Consider the following 14,544-nt stretch of genomic DNA (forward strand, 5'->3'; position numbering starts at 1 on the left):
ACAGGATGACCGGACCTCCTGCAGGCATGACTGCGGCGGGTACGCTGGTCCCGCGGCTCGTGTGGACCTCCCGCAGGCATGACTGCGGAAGCTCCACCGTAGGCGCGGGACCGGCGCCCAGCAGCGCGAGCGGCGCTGTGCGCCGCCCTGCTTGGGGCGGCGGAATTCGTAGAGCCGCCCCTGAGAGACACAACCAATAAAGCAAACAAAATAGACCCAGAAATAAACGTAAGGAAATAAAGAACGCAAGGAGAAATTTTTGAACTCACCAGAACAATATGAGTGTTAGAATTTTAGTTCCTCAGTTTTTTGGTGCCCTACTTGAGCACTGTGATCCTGCAGCTCCTTCAGCCTTCACTGCAAGTTGTGAATTCTCAGCATCTTAGACTTAGATATTTGATTATCTGTCCTCTGTCTACTTTGCTGGGTATGTACTTGGGGAGTTATTTTTTCCATAACCAAAACCTCTCATTTTTTTGAACCATTCCTCATTGGTTGGGCTATTTTTCTTTTTAAAGTCTAAGATGCTGGGCTTCCTAGTGGAAATGGTCACACAAAAGGAAATGAAGAATTAATTTCTCATCTGCTAGTAGTAGGTCAGCTATTTCCACTAGGAAGCCCTAGGAGGATTACCAAAGAATCATTTGGTAATAAATATCCAATGGTTTGTGATATTTGGTTATTGGATTATTTGCAATGGGTGTCATTGGTGACCAAAAAACTTTTTTTTTGTTACAAAATCAATGGACAAAGAGAAACATGATAGATATAACATATTTGGATTTCACTAAAACATTTAACAGATCTTACTCTAAAAAATAATTCAAATACGGAGAGGGTATGAATAAGGCTGTGAGTCTGTCACGGAGGTCATGGAAGTCACGGATTTCATGACTTTCCATGACCTCCATGACTTCTGCAGTGGCTGGTGCTGGCTCAGGATGGGGTGGGGGGCTCCCCAGCTCCCACTGGCATGGCCCTGCAGCTCCTAGGTAGCAGAGGGGCCAGGGGGCTCCACACTGCCCATGGTCCATGCCCCCGCAGCTCCCATTGCCTGCGGTTCCTGGCCAATGGGAGCTCTGCAGCCAGCACTTGTGGCAGGAGCAGTGCGCGTATCCCCCTGGCTCCTCTGCCACCTAGGAGCTGCAGGGACATGCGGAGATGGGTAGGGTGCCCCTCTCACCCTGCCAACCATCCCCCCCAGCACCACCGGGGGACCCGGGCAGCAGGCCATGGGCCACGCCCCTCCCCAGCACCAGCGGGGGTCCTGGGCCACCTCCCCCAGCACTCACAGCGCCCTGACTGCCCCCCCAATCACCCATGGCCCCCTCCCATAGTTTTAGTTAGGGGTATTGTAATGGGTCAGACTCACCCCTGCGGCGCCTCCTGCTGGTGCTTCTGGGAATTAGCTCAGTCCAGTGTTCGGAGCGCCCTCTGCAGGCCAGTGATCCACCTGTCTTCAGGCCCCCATGTCCCTCCCTGGTCCTGGTGCCCTTTTACATGGGGTGCTGCCCCCTAGCAGTAACCCCTTTCTCTTAGGGTCTCCCCTCCTCAGGGAACCCCCACCCTCTATCCCCACCTTGCCTCAGTATTGGCTACTGCCAGTCATTGTCTAGCCCCACTCTCTGGGGCAGACTGCAGTATCAGCCTACTCATCACAGGCAAAGGGGTTTGGACCTGCTGCCTTGGCCTACCCCTGGGCTGCCCTCTGCAACCCCCAGTACCAGTTGGCCGCAGCCTGGGGCTTTCTAGGCTGGAGCTCCCCAGCTCCTCAGCCTTTCCCCAGCCCTGCTTCACTCAGGTATCCAGTCTCAAACCCCCTGCAGCCAGGCCCTTCTCTCTCTGAAGGCAGAGAGAGACTGTCTGAGCTTCTGGCTTCCCTGGCCTTCTTATAAGGCCCTGTTCAGTTTGGGGCATGGCCCCAGCTGCAGACACTTCCCTCAGTCAGCCCAGCATAAAGGCTGCTTTCTTGAGCCTTGGCCCCTTTCCAGGGCTGTTTTTAACCCCTTCAGGGCCGGAGCAGGGTTCCACCCTGCTACAGGTATATAGTATAAGTCATGGACAGCTCACGGGCCGTGGATTTTTGTTTACTGCCCATGACCTATCCATGACTTTTACTAAAAATGCCCATGACTAAAACGTAGTCTTAGGTATGAACAATGTTACTTTTGATATTGGAAGGGGGCATGCAGTGAGGAGCAGCAGAGACTGGTGTAATGGCAAGACTTATTTAACATCTCCATAATCTTAAATGGGAGGGGAAATAACACATTAATCATATTCACTACTACACAGATGTTGACAAATTAGAAGGAGTTCCAAGAAGAGTAACAAAAGGGTTCATGGTTCAAGAGGGAACCACTAAATGAGGAAAGACTACAAGAATTAAATTCATGTAGGTTGACTAAGCAAGAAGTATTTAAATTGTATAACCAAGGAGGGGGAGAAGTTACCAGGGTGGTAAAAGAAGGCAGCCTCATAGCTAGGAGCAATCAAATGAAGAGACTCCCAAGAGAAGTGGTGGAAGCCCTGTCACTTGGAACTTTAATATAAATTGTCTCACTGATACCTTCTGCTTGTCCCCCCAACCCTCCAAATGTATCTGTTGTCTCTACTCTTGCATTTAGATTGTAAGCTTTGGGACAGGGACTGTCTTTTTGTTTTACATATTTACTATGCCTTGAACGATAGGGCTCCAATTTCTGCCTGGGGCCTCTGTGGGCTACCATAATCATTGTTATTGTCATCACTGGAGTAGATAAAATAAAATAAAAAGGTACTATAGGGAACATGGAAATAAAATTGAAGGTAGAAAACTAAATGCTGATTTAAAAAGCCTTTAGTACTCAGTGCATAACTCATTGTCATGGGATGCCATTGAGGCAAAGAACTTAAAGACAAAAAGGAACTGGACATTTATATGGAATACAAGAACATCCACAATTATAACAGTTAATGCAAAAAAATGGGAAGTGATAGACATGTCATGCTTTAGAGCTTACAGCAATCTGTTGCACATCTGCCTACTGTGGAATGATTACATCTTCCTCTGAAGTGTCTGGTGCTGCCCACATTTGGAGATAGGAACTGGACAATGAGTCTGATACAGTCTGGCAATTTCTATGTTCCTAATTCTGCTTGTGATGTACTTCATGATCTAATAAGTCCAATTTCTATGATTAACTTTCATACTCTATGATTCAGTGTCTGTCAGAAATGATGACAGTTTAAAAAATAGGCTGGATAAATAGAAGACCTCAGTATGGGACCATATGAACAGCAGTGAGGGAGATCATCCCTAGGATACCATAGACAATCTGGGCACCAGATTACAGGGAAGTTATTGAAGCACCAGAAAAAAGTATAGAAGGAAGCAATGAAAATGATAAGGATCTTGAGTGGCATAATTACAAGGAGAGTTTAGGGACTTTAGGTGCATTGTATTAATTGGAAAAGAGATTAGGAGACGTGACTGAGTTCTTAAAAGTTCTGAGAAGTGTAGAGTCATTGGATGTCACAAAACTATTCAAGATAGTAATAGGCTAGTAATCTCAAACACAAGAAGAAATACTTTTCTGCCAACTTTATGCACCTTATCTCTTTCTAGTCTTCTCTAACCTTGCCATTCCTGGTGCTTTTAGCACCAGCTTCCCCTTTGCCCCTTCTCAGAATTTCTCCACTGTTGGTGAAAGACCCTTCACCTCCACAGCTTTTGCATCGACAGACTTTCTACCTCATCAGTTGTCAATGCATCTCTGTTCAAATCTCATATATTTTCTCCCTCTGTTATTAGCCTTATGATTGCAAGCTTTGCTGTGTTCTGTGCCATATCATACGCTGCCATACATTCTGCAGTATAAAGTCGTTCGTAAAATACACAGTACTCCATAAAGTGTTTTGACATACAGTTTCAGTGAAAGAGGCTGTACAAAATAAAATTTTATTGTACTGAGCTGGAGTTGAGAGTAACTAATGTGTGAGAGACTATCAGAGGCAGTCAGACACTGACACCTGAGGTTATTAAAAGAAGGGTTAGATGAGGATGGAAGGCTTAATTTTCAGAGATGATGAGCACCCCCAGCATTCATTCACTTCCCCTGGAATTTTGGATATGCAGCACATTTGAAAACCAGGACCCTACAGCCTGAGCCTGCTTAGTGCCCTTAACTCTCTGAAGTTAGCAAGAAAGAAAAGTAATTCTTTTCTAAGGAGTTTTTTCCTTAGAAGGTACATGCCAGGACCCAGTTTTTCCTGCTGTCCCTTTTGTAACAGAACTCAACTAAATCTGCTTCATCAATATAACATTCATTGGGTCCCACAAACCAAAAGGAAGGGGAAATTCCAGGGCAGTTATGATATTTAGGCAACAACTTATACATTTTATTAGTTGCTTTGAAGCACCACTTCCCATTTTTTCCTCTCAGTAAATCATAGTTGGTTAAAACTGTTGTTTGAATGTTAACACAGTGCATTCACCTCAGCAAACATACTGGGAGGACTTAGGTACCAAGTTCTGATCCAGATCTGGGTCCAAACTTCCCAAAGTTTGGGGGCATTCAGATCTGGGGTTTGGTCTCAAGCCCATCTCAACTGTCTAGCATAGACCTGAGGATAGTTCAATGGATGGAGGGTCAGGAAACCTAGGATGTAATCCTGGCTTCATTGAAGTCAGTGGCAAAATGCCCATTGACTTCAATGGTGCCAGAATTCCATCTCTAGTTTGTGTTTCCAGCTCTGCCACTCACTCACGCTGAGACCTTGGGCAACTGAGTTTACCATTGTGCCTCAGTTCCCCAACATTTTGTGAGCACAATAGCCCGGTATTGGTTTGACATAATTACCAATCTGATTTCACTGGGACTGCCTTCTTTTCCCTTCCCCCTGGTAAAAGGCTCACCTATCAAAGTGAAATTTTGGAGGAGCGGGAAGGTTCTGGCATTTCAGAGGGATGTGTTTGAGACTTTTCCATATCACAAGCCAGTCAGCTCAAAGCTCTTCTGCTGACCCATGCCTAGTCCCATAGTTTCATCTCCAGGATACTATGTCCCCCAATTTATGGACAACTCTGGCTGGGGTTGGAGCCAGTTAAGGAACCATGGAATGACTCTGAATCATCCTTCACAGTCTACCTCTGTTCCAGTGGCACTAGGAGGGAATAAAGTACCAGTCTGCCCATACTGAAATAGGCCAGACCTCTAGAACATCCTGGGATTGTGCACTCTGTCCATGCATCCTATGTAGGTGTCTATTAATCTGCCATGATGGCAGAGTAGTATCCTTTCCTGTTAAGGTACTTACTTGCTCTAACGTAGCAGGATGGGTATACTATACAACTGCTCCTGATGCTGGGGAAACATTGCCATTCAAACCCCACAATTATTTCAGGGATTTTTCTAACTTTTACAACTCTGGGGGCCAGCATAGCAGTAATTGCCTTGCAAACCTCCATGTCCATTGTGCCAAAGGTGGAGTTGCCAGCCCATGAACGGATTGCCAACAGATCAGTAACAACATGGGGCTGCCAGCTTCTACAGAGTGATAGGGAATATTGGTCCAGAAATGTTTCTTTCTCATCAGCGTGTCCTGGTGCTCGAGGGCCAGGGAAAACTCCTAACACAATTCCAGAAATGTGGCTGTCCTCATATGAAAGTTCTGGGCCCGCTGCTGGTCATGTATTCATCGTGATGTAGTCCATCACCTTGTGCTTGTGATCCTGATCCAGAAGTGGCAGTCTGCATTGTGGGGTGGAGGGTCTGCCATGGAAGACAGTAGCAACTGGGTCCATGCCATCATGTACTCATGGTGCTGGTTTTGTCTCCTGCTTGTAACAACAAGTTGCTGTGTTCTCCAAGCCAAAAAGCCACCTCTGTAACACAGTCATCATTTTTTGGTACCAGCTTCTCTGGAAGAAGACCAAAGAAACATGGTCTCCATAATAAACAGCAGCAGTTGGTCCCAATTGTTTGGACAAGTGGGATCTATACTTTCGAGCACAAGGAGGACACAGCACACCAGCTTGGGCCATGCCCGAAAATGAATTTCCAGGCCTAGGCCATTTCTGCCCACAATTCCCAGAGAGGACAGAATAACTGTCTCAGAGTGCCCTGCAAAAGTGAGCATAGAGTGGAGCAGTGTTTGTGTGGTGCTGTGAACCATGGGACACGCACCCAGAGAGCTGTGTAACTCTCACAATTAGATTCAGTGCCAGTGTGGACATGGTATGTGACAGCAAGTGTCTGGTAATTGACTGCTCTTCTACAATGTGAAGCACTCTACTGATACAGGATAAAGAGAGACAGCTAACTTGTGATTTCCTATCTTGGGGCTAGGCTGAAGTGAAGACATAGCCAGAGATCGTGAAAGCGTGAGCAGGACTGTGAGTAAGAGAGAGTGACAGAATGAGTGTGAGAAAGGAAGGAAAAAAATCCATAATCCTCTTTACAACAGCCTTCCTATTTCACAGCAAGTACTAGGTTCAAATTAGCACCAACACTTGTGGTCTTTTCAGGGACCAAAAGGTACATAACTGAAGGTGTTTTCTCAGTAATGTGCTAAATGGGACACCGGGGGGGCGGGGGGAGGGCACTCGTGATAGTACCTTGTTAAAATTCCACCACCAAATCAAAGGGATGCTCTGGGTAATTTCCCATCCTCTGGTGAAATTCACCACCTCTCTGGATTCAGTCCTTGCATGAGATGACTTTGGTGCTCAAGCAAATCGTTTGCCATTGGAATGCACCAATTCTCAAGTATTTTTGAAAAATTTCCTGTAGGGGAAGATACATTCCCAGTTCCCTTGTCTGCCCTACAACTCCAGTTCAAATTATATATCATCCACTCAGCATTTTTTTAATGAACACATTTCTAGTGAAGTGCACTTTAAATAAGTTTGCTTGCAAGTGGTTTTGTCTCCTTCCTTGATTATGATTTTGAGGAAACATTTTTGCTTAAATGGGGAAACAAATAGAGTCATGTGTCCCTTTCCCTTCCCCCTCTCTCCATCTTCCCTCTTTAAACACACACACTGCTGAGAAATGGAACTTGTCACCAGCTAAGGTAGAAGCCCATTGCTAAAATATTGATGTTTTGTGTATATACATGGTAGAAGTTTGTATCAAAGGTCATCAACAATTGGATTTTTCTGACTTATAAAACTCTTATGCAGTCAGCAGTGAGACAATATAGTAATGTACAAGGGACCCTAAGAAGAAATATACAAATTTACCCCTCTTCTCCAAGATTTAAGGAAAATCTTAGATAAGTTATAAATTCCTTGGGGGAACAGATTCTGGCACCCTATTTCACATCGGGTAACACCCAATAGTGGAGCCAGATTATGAGCAGTGGTAAAGCCAGGGAGCAATGGGTCATTGATGATCCCATCTTCAGTTATACATATTGGCTTGAAAAGGCACCACACATACACCTAAAGGCCACCAGGGACTACTGGTAACACCCTACTCCATGAGTGGTTTCATTGACTTCAATGGGATATTCATAGGGCAAGATTCTATTCACCACAATGAAGGGTATCAGAATCTGGCCTTTAGAAACAGAAACGTGGGTGTACTGCTTTTAATATAGCAGAGATTCTGGTAACATTGGAGGGTGTATAAAGAGAAATAACCTCAACTTTACTCATTTTTCTGGAAATAAAGCTTTCCCCAGAAGTGAGTCATCCAGAATTGTTCCTGGCAGCTCCAAAGTTGTGTATATCAGACTGGTAGCTCCGCTATCTTTGCAGAGGATTTAATGTGTTCCCTGCTCCCGGCCAGCCAGAGGGAAGGTGTTCTTTGTGTCCCCCTCCCATCCATCCATCTCTCTAGGTTCTTACATAGCCCCCATTATTGCAATATCTGAGCAGCCCACTTGCCCCAGAATTAAGCAATAAGTGGCACAACAAAGGTGTGGTGATACTATTTAATATGTTGTGAAACTCTTACATATAGGAACAAGTCAGTGCAGTAAGGAGGCCAATATAATGAATGAGAGCCAACACTAAGAGCCAGTCTCTTGGTTAAGAAGAGTACCTATCATGTGTCGTGCTGAGAACTAAATTCTTATTCTTAGATGCACACATAGCTGAGGAAAGAATTTTGCCCATGCCCTTTAATCTCATCCTTTTCCACATTTAGTAGGACCTATCAGTTAAATTTGGACTGTGTTCTTTAAGTTGTTCTATGAACTATGTTACTACAAAATTTAGCCCTTTTTCACCTTCAGGGCCTGTTTGTACAAACCCTCACTTACATAGCTGGTCCTTGTGCAAAAATTACATATTATTTGTGTGACAATCAGGACCTAAGGGTAGTATAGAGCTAATTTAATTTAATTCCAATTTGTTCCAACATATATTGACATTATTCATTATTTCCCAACAAGCTTATTTAGACAGCCTTAAGCTGAAAAAGAAATCACAGAAGTAAGGTCATTTTTGTTCAATTCTATAATACTAAAAATGGAAACCATTGTTCTAATCTGCCCTTAACATTGTTCACATGACTTGTACATGGAAACTATACAACTAGATTGAGAACATAATACTGTTATTTGAAAAATGAAAATGCTCCACTTATAGCACATACTGTAATTGATATAAAGGGCTAAATTCTACCTGCCAGAATTAATGGGTTTGTTTTCAATTAACATTAAACAGGATATTACTTAATACCAATTGAGATTAAATAACACAGTCACACTAAACTAGTGCAAAATGGTTTGGCTCATTGAAAACAAATTTCCATGAAATGGGATAGTCTATAAACTATGGTGATATTAAGTGAGCTTTATACTTTAACAGTATCGCTGTAACGGGTCAGACTCACCCCTGCAGCACCTCCTGCTGGTGACTCCGGGGAATTAGCTCGATTTCCAGCCCGGAGCACCCTCTGCAGGCCAGTGATCCGCCTGTTCCCTGGCCCCGAGTCCCTCCCTGGACCCCGGTGCCCTTTTACATGGGGTGCTGCCCCCCCCCCAGCAGTAACCCCTTTCTCTCAGGGTCTCCCCTCCCCAGGGAACCTGTTATATCCTTGGGGCAGCCGGTGTAGGAAGCAATCACTTGAGGCCAGAGAGCAGACAGCTAACCAAAACCTCCATTTTATTTACAGAAACAGAGAGCTCACTCAGCCGGTTGAAACCGGCTGAGCTATCCCTTAATAGTCTAACTCAGTTGCCATAGTAACAAAACCCATGACAACCAAATACACAACAGAACCCCCACCCTCTATCCCCATCCTGCCTCAGTGTATGGCTGCTTCTGGCTTCCCTGGCCTTCTTATAAGGCCCTGTGGCTCAGGTTGGGGCATGGCCCCAGCTGCAGCCACTTCCCCAATCAGCCCAGCCTAAAGGCTGCTTTCTCCCACCACAGTCCCTTCCCAGGGCTGTTTTTAACCCCTTCAGGGCAGGAGCAGGCGTCCACCCTGCTACAATCACCATTCCTGAGAGTCTCTCGTTACCACCATAAAATGTTTCCATTAAATCCATCGGCGTACACACACGTACATACAAACATGTACACACACACACTTGAGAAAAACATCAAAGCCTGAGATTTTCAAAAATGGTACTTAAAATTAGGCTCCTACCTCCTTATTTAAGTGCTTAAATATGGACTCAGGATCCTAATTTTAGCCCCCATTTTTTAAAAACCTGCCTAAAATATTTTCTGTTTGTTCTAAGATTCTATTTGTTCTACATAGATTGCAAGGACCTCATATCAGGGACTTTCAATTTTATGTGCCTATAAAGCAACATGCACACTATGGTGCTGTACAAATAACTATAATGAATTATATTAATATACTATGCTGCAGAAACCCCACCTACCACAACCATTATTACGTGCTGTTTTATAGTATTTTGTATTGCTTGATGAAAACCCACTCCTTGATGATACCCTGAACATGTTACAAGGCACAAAATTACCATGGATCTGACAGAACTTGTATGCGTCTTTTCACAAAATGCTACAATTCAAAGACAGTTTCAGCTACTTTCCATTGTTTTAAAGCAGTGGTTCTCAAACTTTTGTACAGGTGACCCCTTTCACATATCAGGCCTCTAAGTCTGACCCCCCCTATAAATTAAAAACACTTTTTTATAAATTTAACACCATTATAAATGCTGGAGACAAAGCAGGGTTTGGAGTGGAGGCTGACAGCTCATGACCCCCCATGTAATAACCTCACGGCCCCCTGAGGGGTCCCAACCCCCAGTTTGAGAACCCCTGTTTTAAAGCAACTTGGAAATTCTTCTTGTTCAAGAACAAACTTGTCCCTGATAAAACACCACTGACTTCAAAGGGATTACACAATGGTTTAGGAAGGGAAATTCAATATACTGTTGCACCCATTTGAAACTTCAGGGAAAATTTAGATAAGTAGAATATAGTCAGAATTAGAAACTGTCAGGACTATGCAGGTGCTCTGCCTTCCACACTCTCAATGTCTTTGTGGACCAGGTAAATTTGTGGCTTCATCTCTTATTTGTTTCATCTAAATTATTCAAAGATGGAAATGCTTCTGCTGGGTAAGCAGACAACCTTCAAACAATTCCAGCTCCTGTCTTCATAACTCATACTTCCCATTTGCCACCATTATTAATATCAGTATTATAACAGCAACTAAAGGCCTGAGTCATCATCAGGTCATCGCGGAGCTAGGCACTGTACTAACAAAAATGAAGTCCCTGACCCAGAAAGCTTCTAGTCTAACAAACCATGCATAATAATCATCCCTAAACTCTTCTCCTCCTCCATCTCCATGTCTGCAGATGGCCATGTCCTGGACGGTGAAAGTTTAGTCACAGTAATAATACTCAGCATTTATATAGCATTTTTGCTCTGCAAAGTGCTTTACAAACATTAATTAATAATGTATTCTTATGACATCCCCAGGGCTGCCCGGGGGAAGGGGGAGGGCAAGTGAGGCAATTTGCCTCAGGCCCCGGGCCCGGCAGGGGCCCCGCGAGCCGCTCCGGGTTTTCGGCTGCACTTCCATGGCAGGCCCCTCACTTGCTCCGGGTCTTCGGCAGCGGGTCCTTCAGTGCAGCGGAAGACTTGGAGCGAGTGAAGGACCCGCTGCTGAAGTGCTGCCAATGCCTCAGAGCACCGCCCAGTGAGTACAAGTGCCGCTAGCAGCAGGGGGAAAAAAAAAAAAGCCATGATCGGCAGCACTTAGACTGCTCTACCGCCACCGCTTCATTCTTCAGCGGCAATTCAGCGGCGGGTCCCTCTCGGAGGGAAGGACCCACTGTCAAATTGCTGCCGAAGACCCGGCCGTGCCCCAGGCCCTCTGAATCCTTTGGGCGGCCCTGGACATCCCTCTGAGAAAAGTAAGGGGCATTTAATCTAATAGAACGTAGTGGTACAGATACACTTTTAATAGATTAATAGATTCCAAGATTAGAAGGGACCATTGTTATCCTCTAGTCCAAGCTCCTGTATAGCACAGTCCATAGAATTTCCCCAAAATAATTCCTACAGTACATCTTTTAGAAAAACATCCAACCTGGATTTAAAAGTTGTCAGTGATGGAGACTCCACCATCACCCTTGTAAATTATTCCAGTGGTTAATTTCTCTATCTCTTTAAAATGTGCACCTTATTTCCAGTCTGAATTTGTCTAGCTTTAACTTCCAGCCATTGGATCATGTTATACTTTTCTCTGTTAGAAGGAAAATCCCATTATTAAATATGTGTAGCCTGTGACATTGCACCCCATAATGCTTTATAGAAATGTGCTTATGAGTAAAAAATATGACATAACTGGAATATGTTTTATGCTAGATATGCCATGTAACATATCTTTGCAAAGGTTATGAGCTACTGAATATATTCATCCTATTTGTATGTATCATTTTTATATCTGAAGTTATGAGTGTTGGCTCTATGCTTGTATTTAAAGTGTTTGCTGTAGGAAGCACATAAGGCAGATTTAGTCAACATAGTGTGAAAGGGTTATTCAGGTAACTGGGAGTACTTAACTAACAATGGATTTTGGGAGATTCCAGTGCACATCTGAGCTGTCCTGGGAATGTTCAAACTAACATGTAAACAATGGTGTCAGCCTGCAAAAAGCTGAATCATCCATAGACATGTGACTTGCTCAGGTGGCTACAGACTCCATCTTGTTGCTGTGATCTTGAACAGGAGAACAAAGGGGTTTCCACCCACAAAAGAGAGAATATAAAAGACCCTGGAAACCCCTCCATTTTGTCTTCAGCTGGCTCAAAAGATAGCCTCTCCATCCCAAAGAGATGCCTGAAAGAAACTGGAACAAAGGACAGTAACTACTGGGGTGGAAGTGACTGCTGGCCCCAGACTAGGAAAGAGTCTAGTCTGTCAAAGAAGCTTACTGGAACATCTCTGAGTGTGAGATTTACCTGCATTTAGTCTCCTACTGTATTAGGCTTAGACTTGCATGTTTTTGTTTTATTTTGCTTGGTAATTTATTTTGTTCTGCCTGTTATTACTTGGAACCACTTAAATCCTACTTTTTATATTTAATAAAATCAATTTTTGCTTATTAATTAACCCAGAGCAAGTATTAATACTTGGGGGAGCAAACAGATGTGCATCTCTCTCTATCAGTGTTATAGGAGGTGAACAATTTGAGTTTACCCTGTATAAGCGTTATACAGAGTAAAACAGATTTATTTGGGGTTTGGACCCCATTGGGAACTGGGTATCTGGGTGCTGGAGCCAGGAGCACTGTCTGAGCTGTTTTCAGTTAAGCCTGCAGCTTTTGGGGGATGTAGTTCAGACCTGGGTCTGTGTTTGCAGCAGGCTAGTGTGTCTGGCTCAACAAGAGTGGGTACTGAAGTCCCAAACCGCCAGGGAAAATGGGCTCAGAGGTAATCTCAGCACATCAGGTGGCAGTCCCAGGGGGGTTTCTGTGATCCAACCCATCACATACCCCTTGCAGGTACTTTTAGACTATAATGAAGTCATCCCTTAATTTTCTCTTTGTTAAGATAAATAGATTAAGCTCCTTGAGCCAATCACTATATGGAAGGTTTTCTAATCTTTTAATTATTCTAGTGGCTCTTCTCGGAACCTTCTCCAATTTTTCAACATCATTCTTGAACACCAGAACTGGGCATAGTATTCCAGTAGCAGCTGCACCAGTAGCAAATACAGATGTAAAATAACCTCTTTACTCTGACTCGAGATTCCCCTCTTTATGCATCCCAGGATTGTATTAGCCCTTTTCACCACAGCATTGTATTGGGAGCTCATGTTCATCAAATTATTCATCACAACCCCAAAGCTTTTTCAGAATCAGTGCTTCCCAGCATAGAGTCCCCCAACCTGAGAATATTGTTGGAGGACAGTAAGGCAGACAAATAACGTATTATAATATGGAGCATCACCTATGCAACATTGTCTATATATACCACTGCTCAACTCCACCTTTACTGTGAAAGGAAGTATGGTCTGGCAGATAGGGTACTGGACTGTGGACCAAAAGACCTGGGGTAAAATCCTGACCCCAATGCAGTCAATGGGGATTATAATAACAGTGAGCCTGGAATGCAGGATGTAATAAGGGATTAATACAAAGTAAAAGAAAGCAAACACGGCTTTTTAGGAGACACATTCTAAAACTCCTAGTGAATTGGAAGCAAGGCAGGATAAGCCTGAGCTGTAAACCAGAGTAAGATAAACTCTGGCAGAACAATAGATGGGCAAAAACTGCAACATACTGATCCACCAGTTGAAGCTGCTCTCCACCACCATAGCTTTTGCTCTGCCTATGAAATAGAGAGGACCTATTTGTAAGATTCTGATCCATATCCGGGCTTAGATTCTAAAACCCTCCCTCCCAGGGTTTGAAGTTGTTTTGGACCTGGGGTTTTGGTTCTGACCCATCTCTGGTCTGAAATCTGAATGGAAACCAAACCATGTGAAACCAGACAAACTGACTATAAATCAAGCAAGATAATCTGACTATAAATCCAAGTAGGAATGCTGTTATCTGCTAGTCACAAAATGCAGCAGAAATCATTTTACATTTTAGCAGCATTATACTCACATCAGACCCATGTAGCTGTTGGAAGAATCAGGGATCATATAGCAGTTGAAATTGTCAAGGTTTCCAAGGCAAAGCACCTCTAACCTATTTGTATGATGCCACAAGAACATCAGAGGGGAAAAGAATAGCAATCCCCCAGCACTTTATGCAGCCAGTAATGGTCCATTTACTCTCTGATTGTATTCACGTATCATGCGTTTTAAAAACTAAAGCTTGCATCAAAAGGAAACCACCCATGTTTCGCAGGAATGGACAGGCACATGTTCAGTTTCATTCTGACTGTTTAAAGCCAGTGAGAATTCTCTGAGCTCACCACTTTGCAGGGCTGTTCTAATTAGAAAACAGTTGTTTAAAACACATTGTAAGCTGATTGGGTCAAATTCTGATCTTGGCTAACTCCTGAAAAACAATTAAAGTTACATCTGTGTGGTGCAATAGGGGGCAGAGTTTGGTCACAGAGTTAATAACCGTGTGATCATACTGCATTGTGAAACCACATTGTTTCTTACTA

The 14,544-nt window shown here is 43.8% G+C and overlaps 1 protein-coding gene across 1 annotated transcript in view; it reads right to left on the reverse strand.

Moving 5' to 3' along the window:
* Positions 1-14,186, reverse strand: part of LOC123372911 (programmed cell death 1 ligand 1-like) — a 32,439-nt gene extending 18,253 nt beyond the window's left edge. Inside the window, exon 1 of the mRNA XM_045021539.1 lies at positions 14,034-14,186. The gene's annotated coding sequence lies outside the window, so the exon portion shown is untranslated. The remainder of the gene's footprint in view (positions 1-14,033) is intronic.
* Between the last annotated feature and the right edge of the window lie 358 nt (positions 14,187-14,544).

Source organism: Mauremys mutica, chromosome 6, assembly GCF_020497125.1.
Source record: "Mauremys mutica isolate MM-2020 ecotype Southern chromosome 6, ASM2049712v1, whole genome shotgun sequence".
Classification (NCBI taxonomy): Eukaryota; Metazoa; Chordata; order Testudines; family Geoemydidae; genus Mauremys; species Mauremys mutica.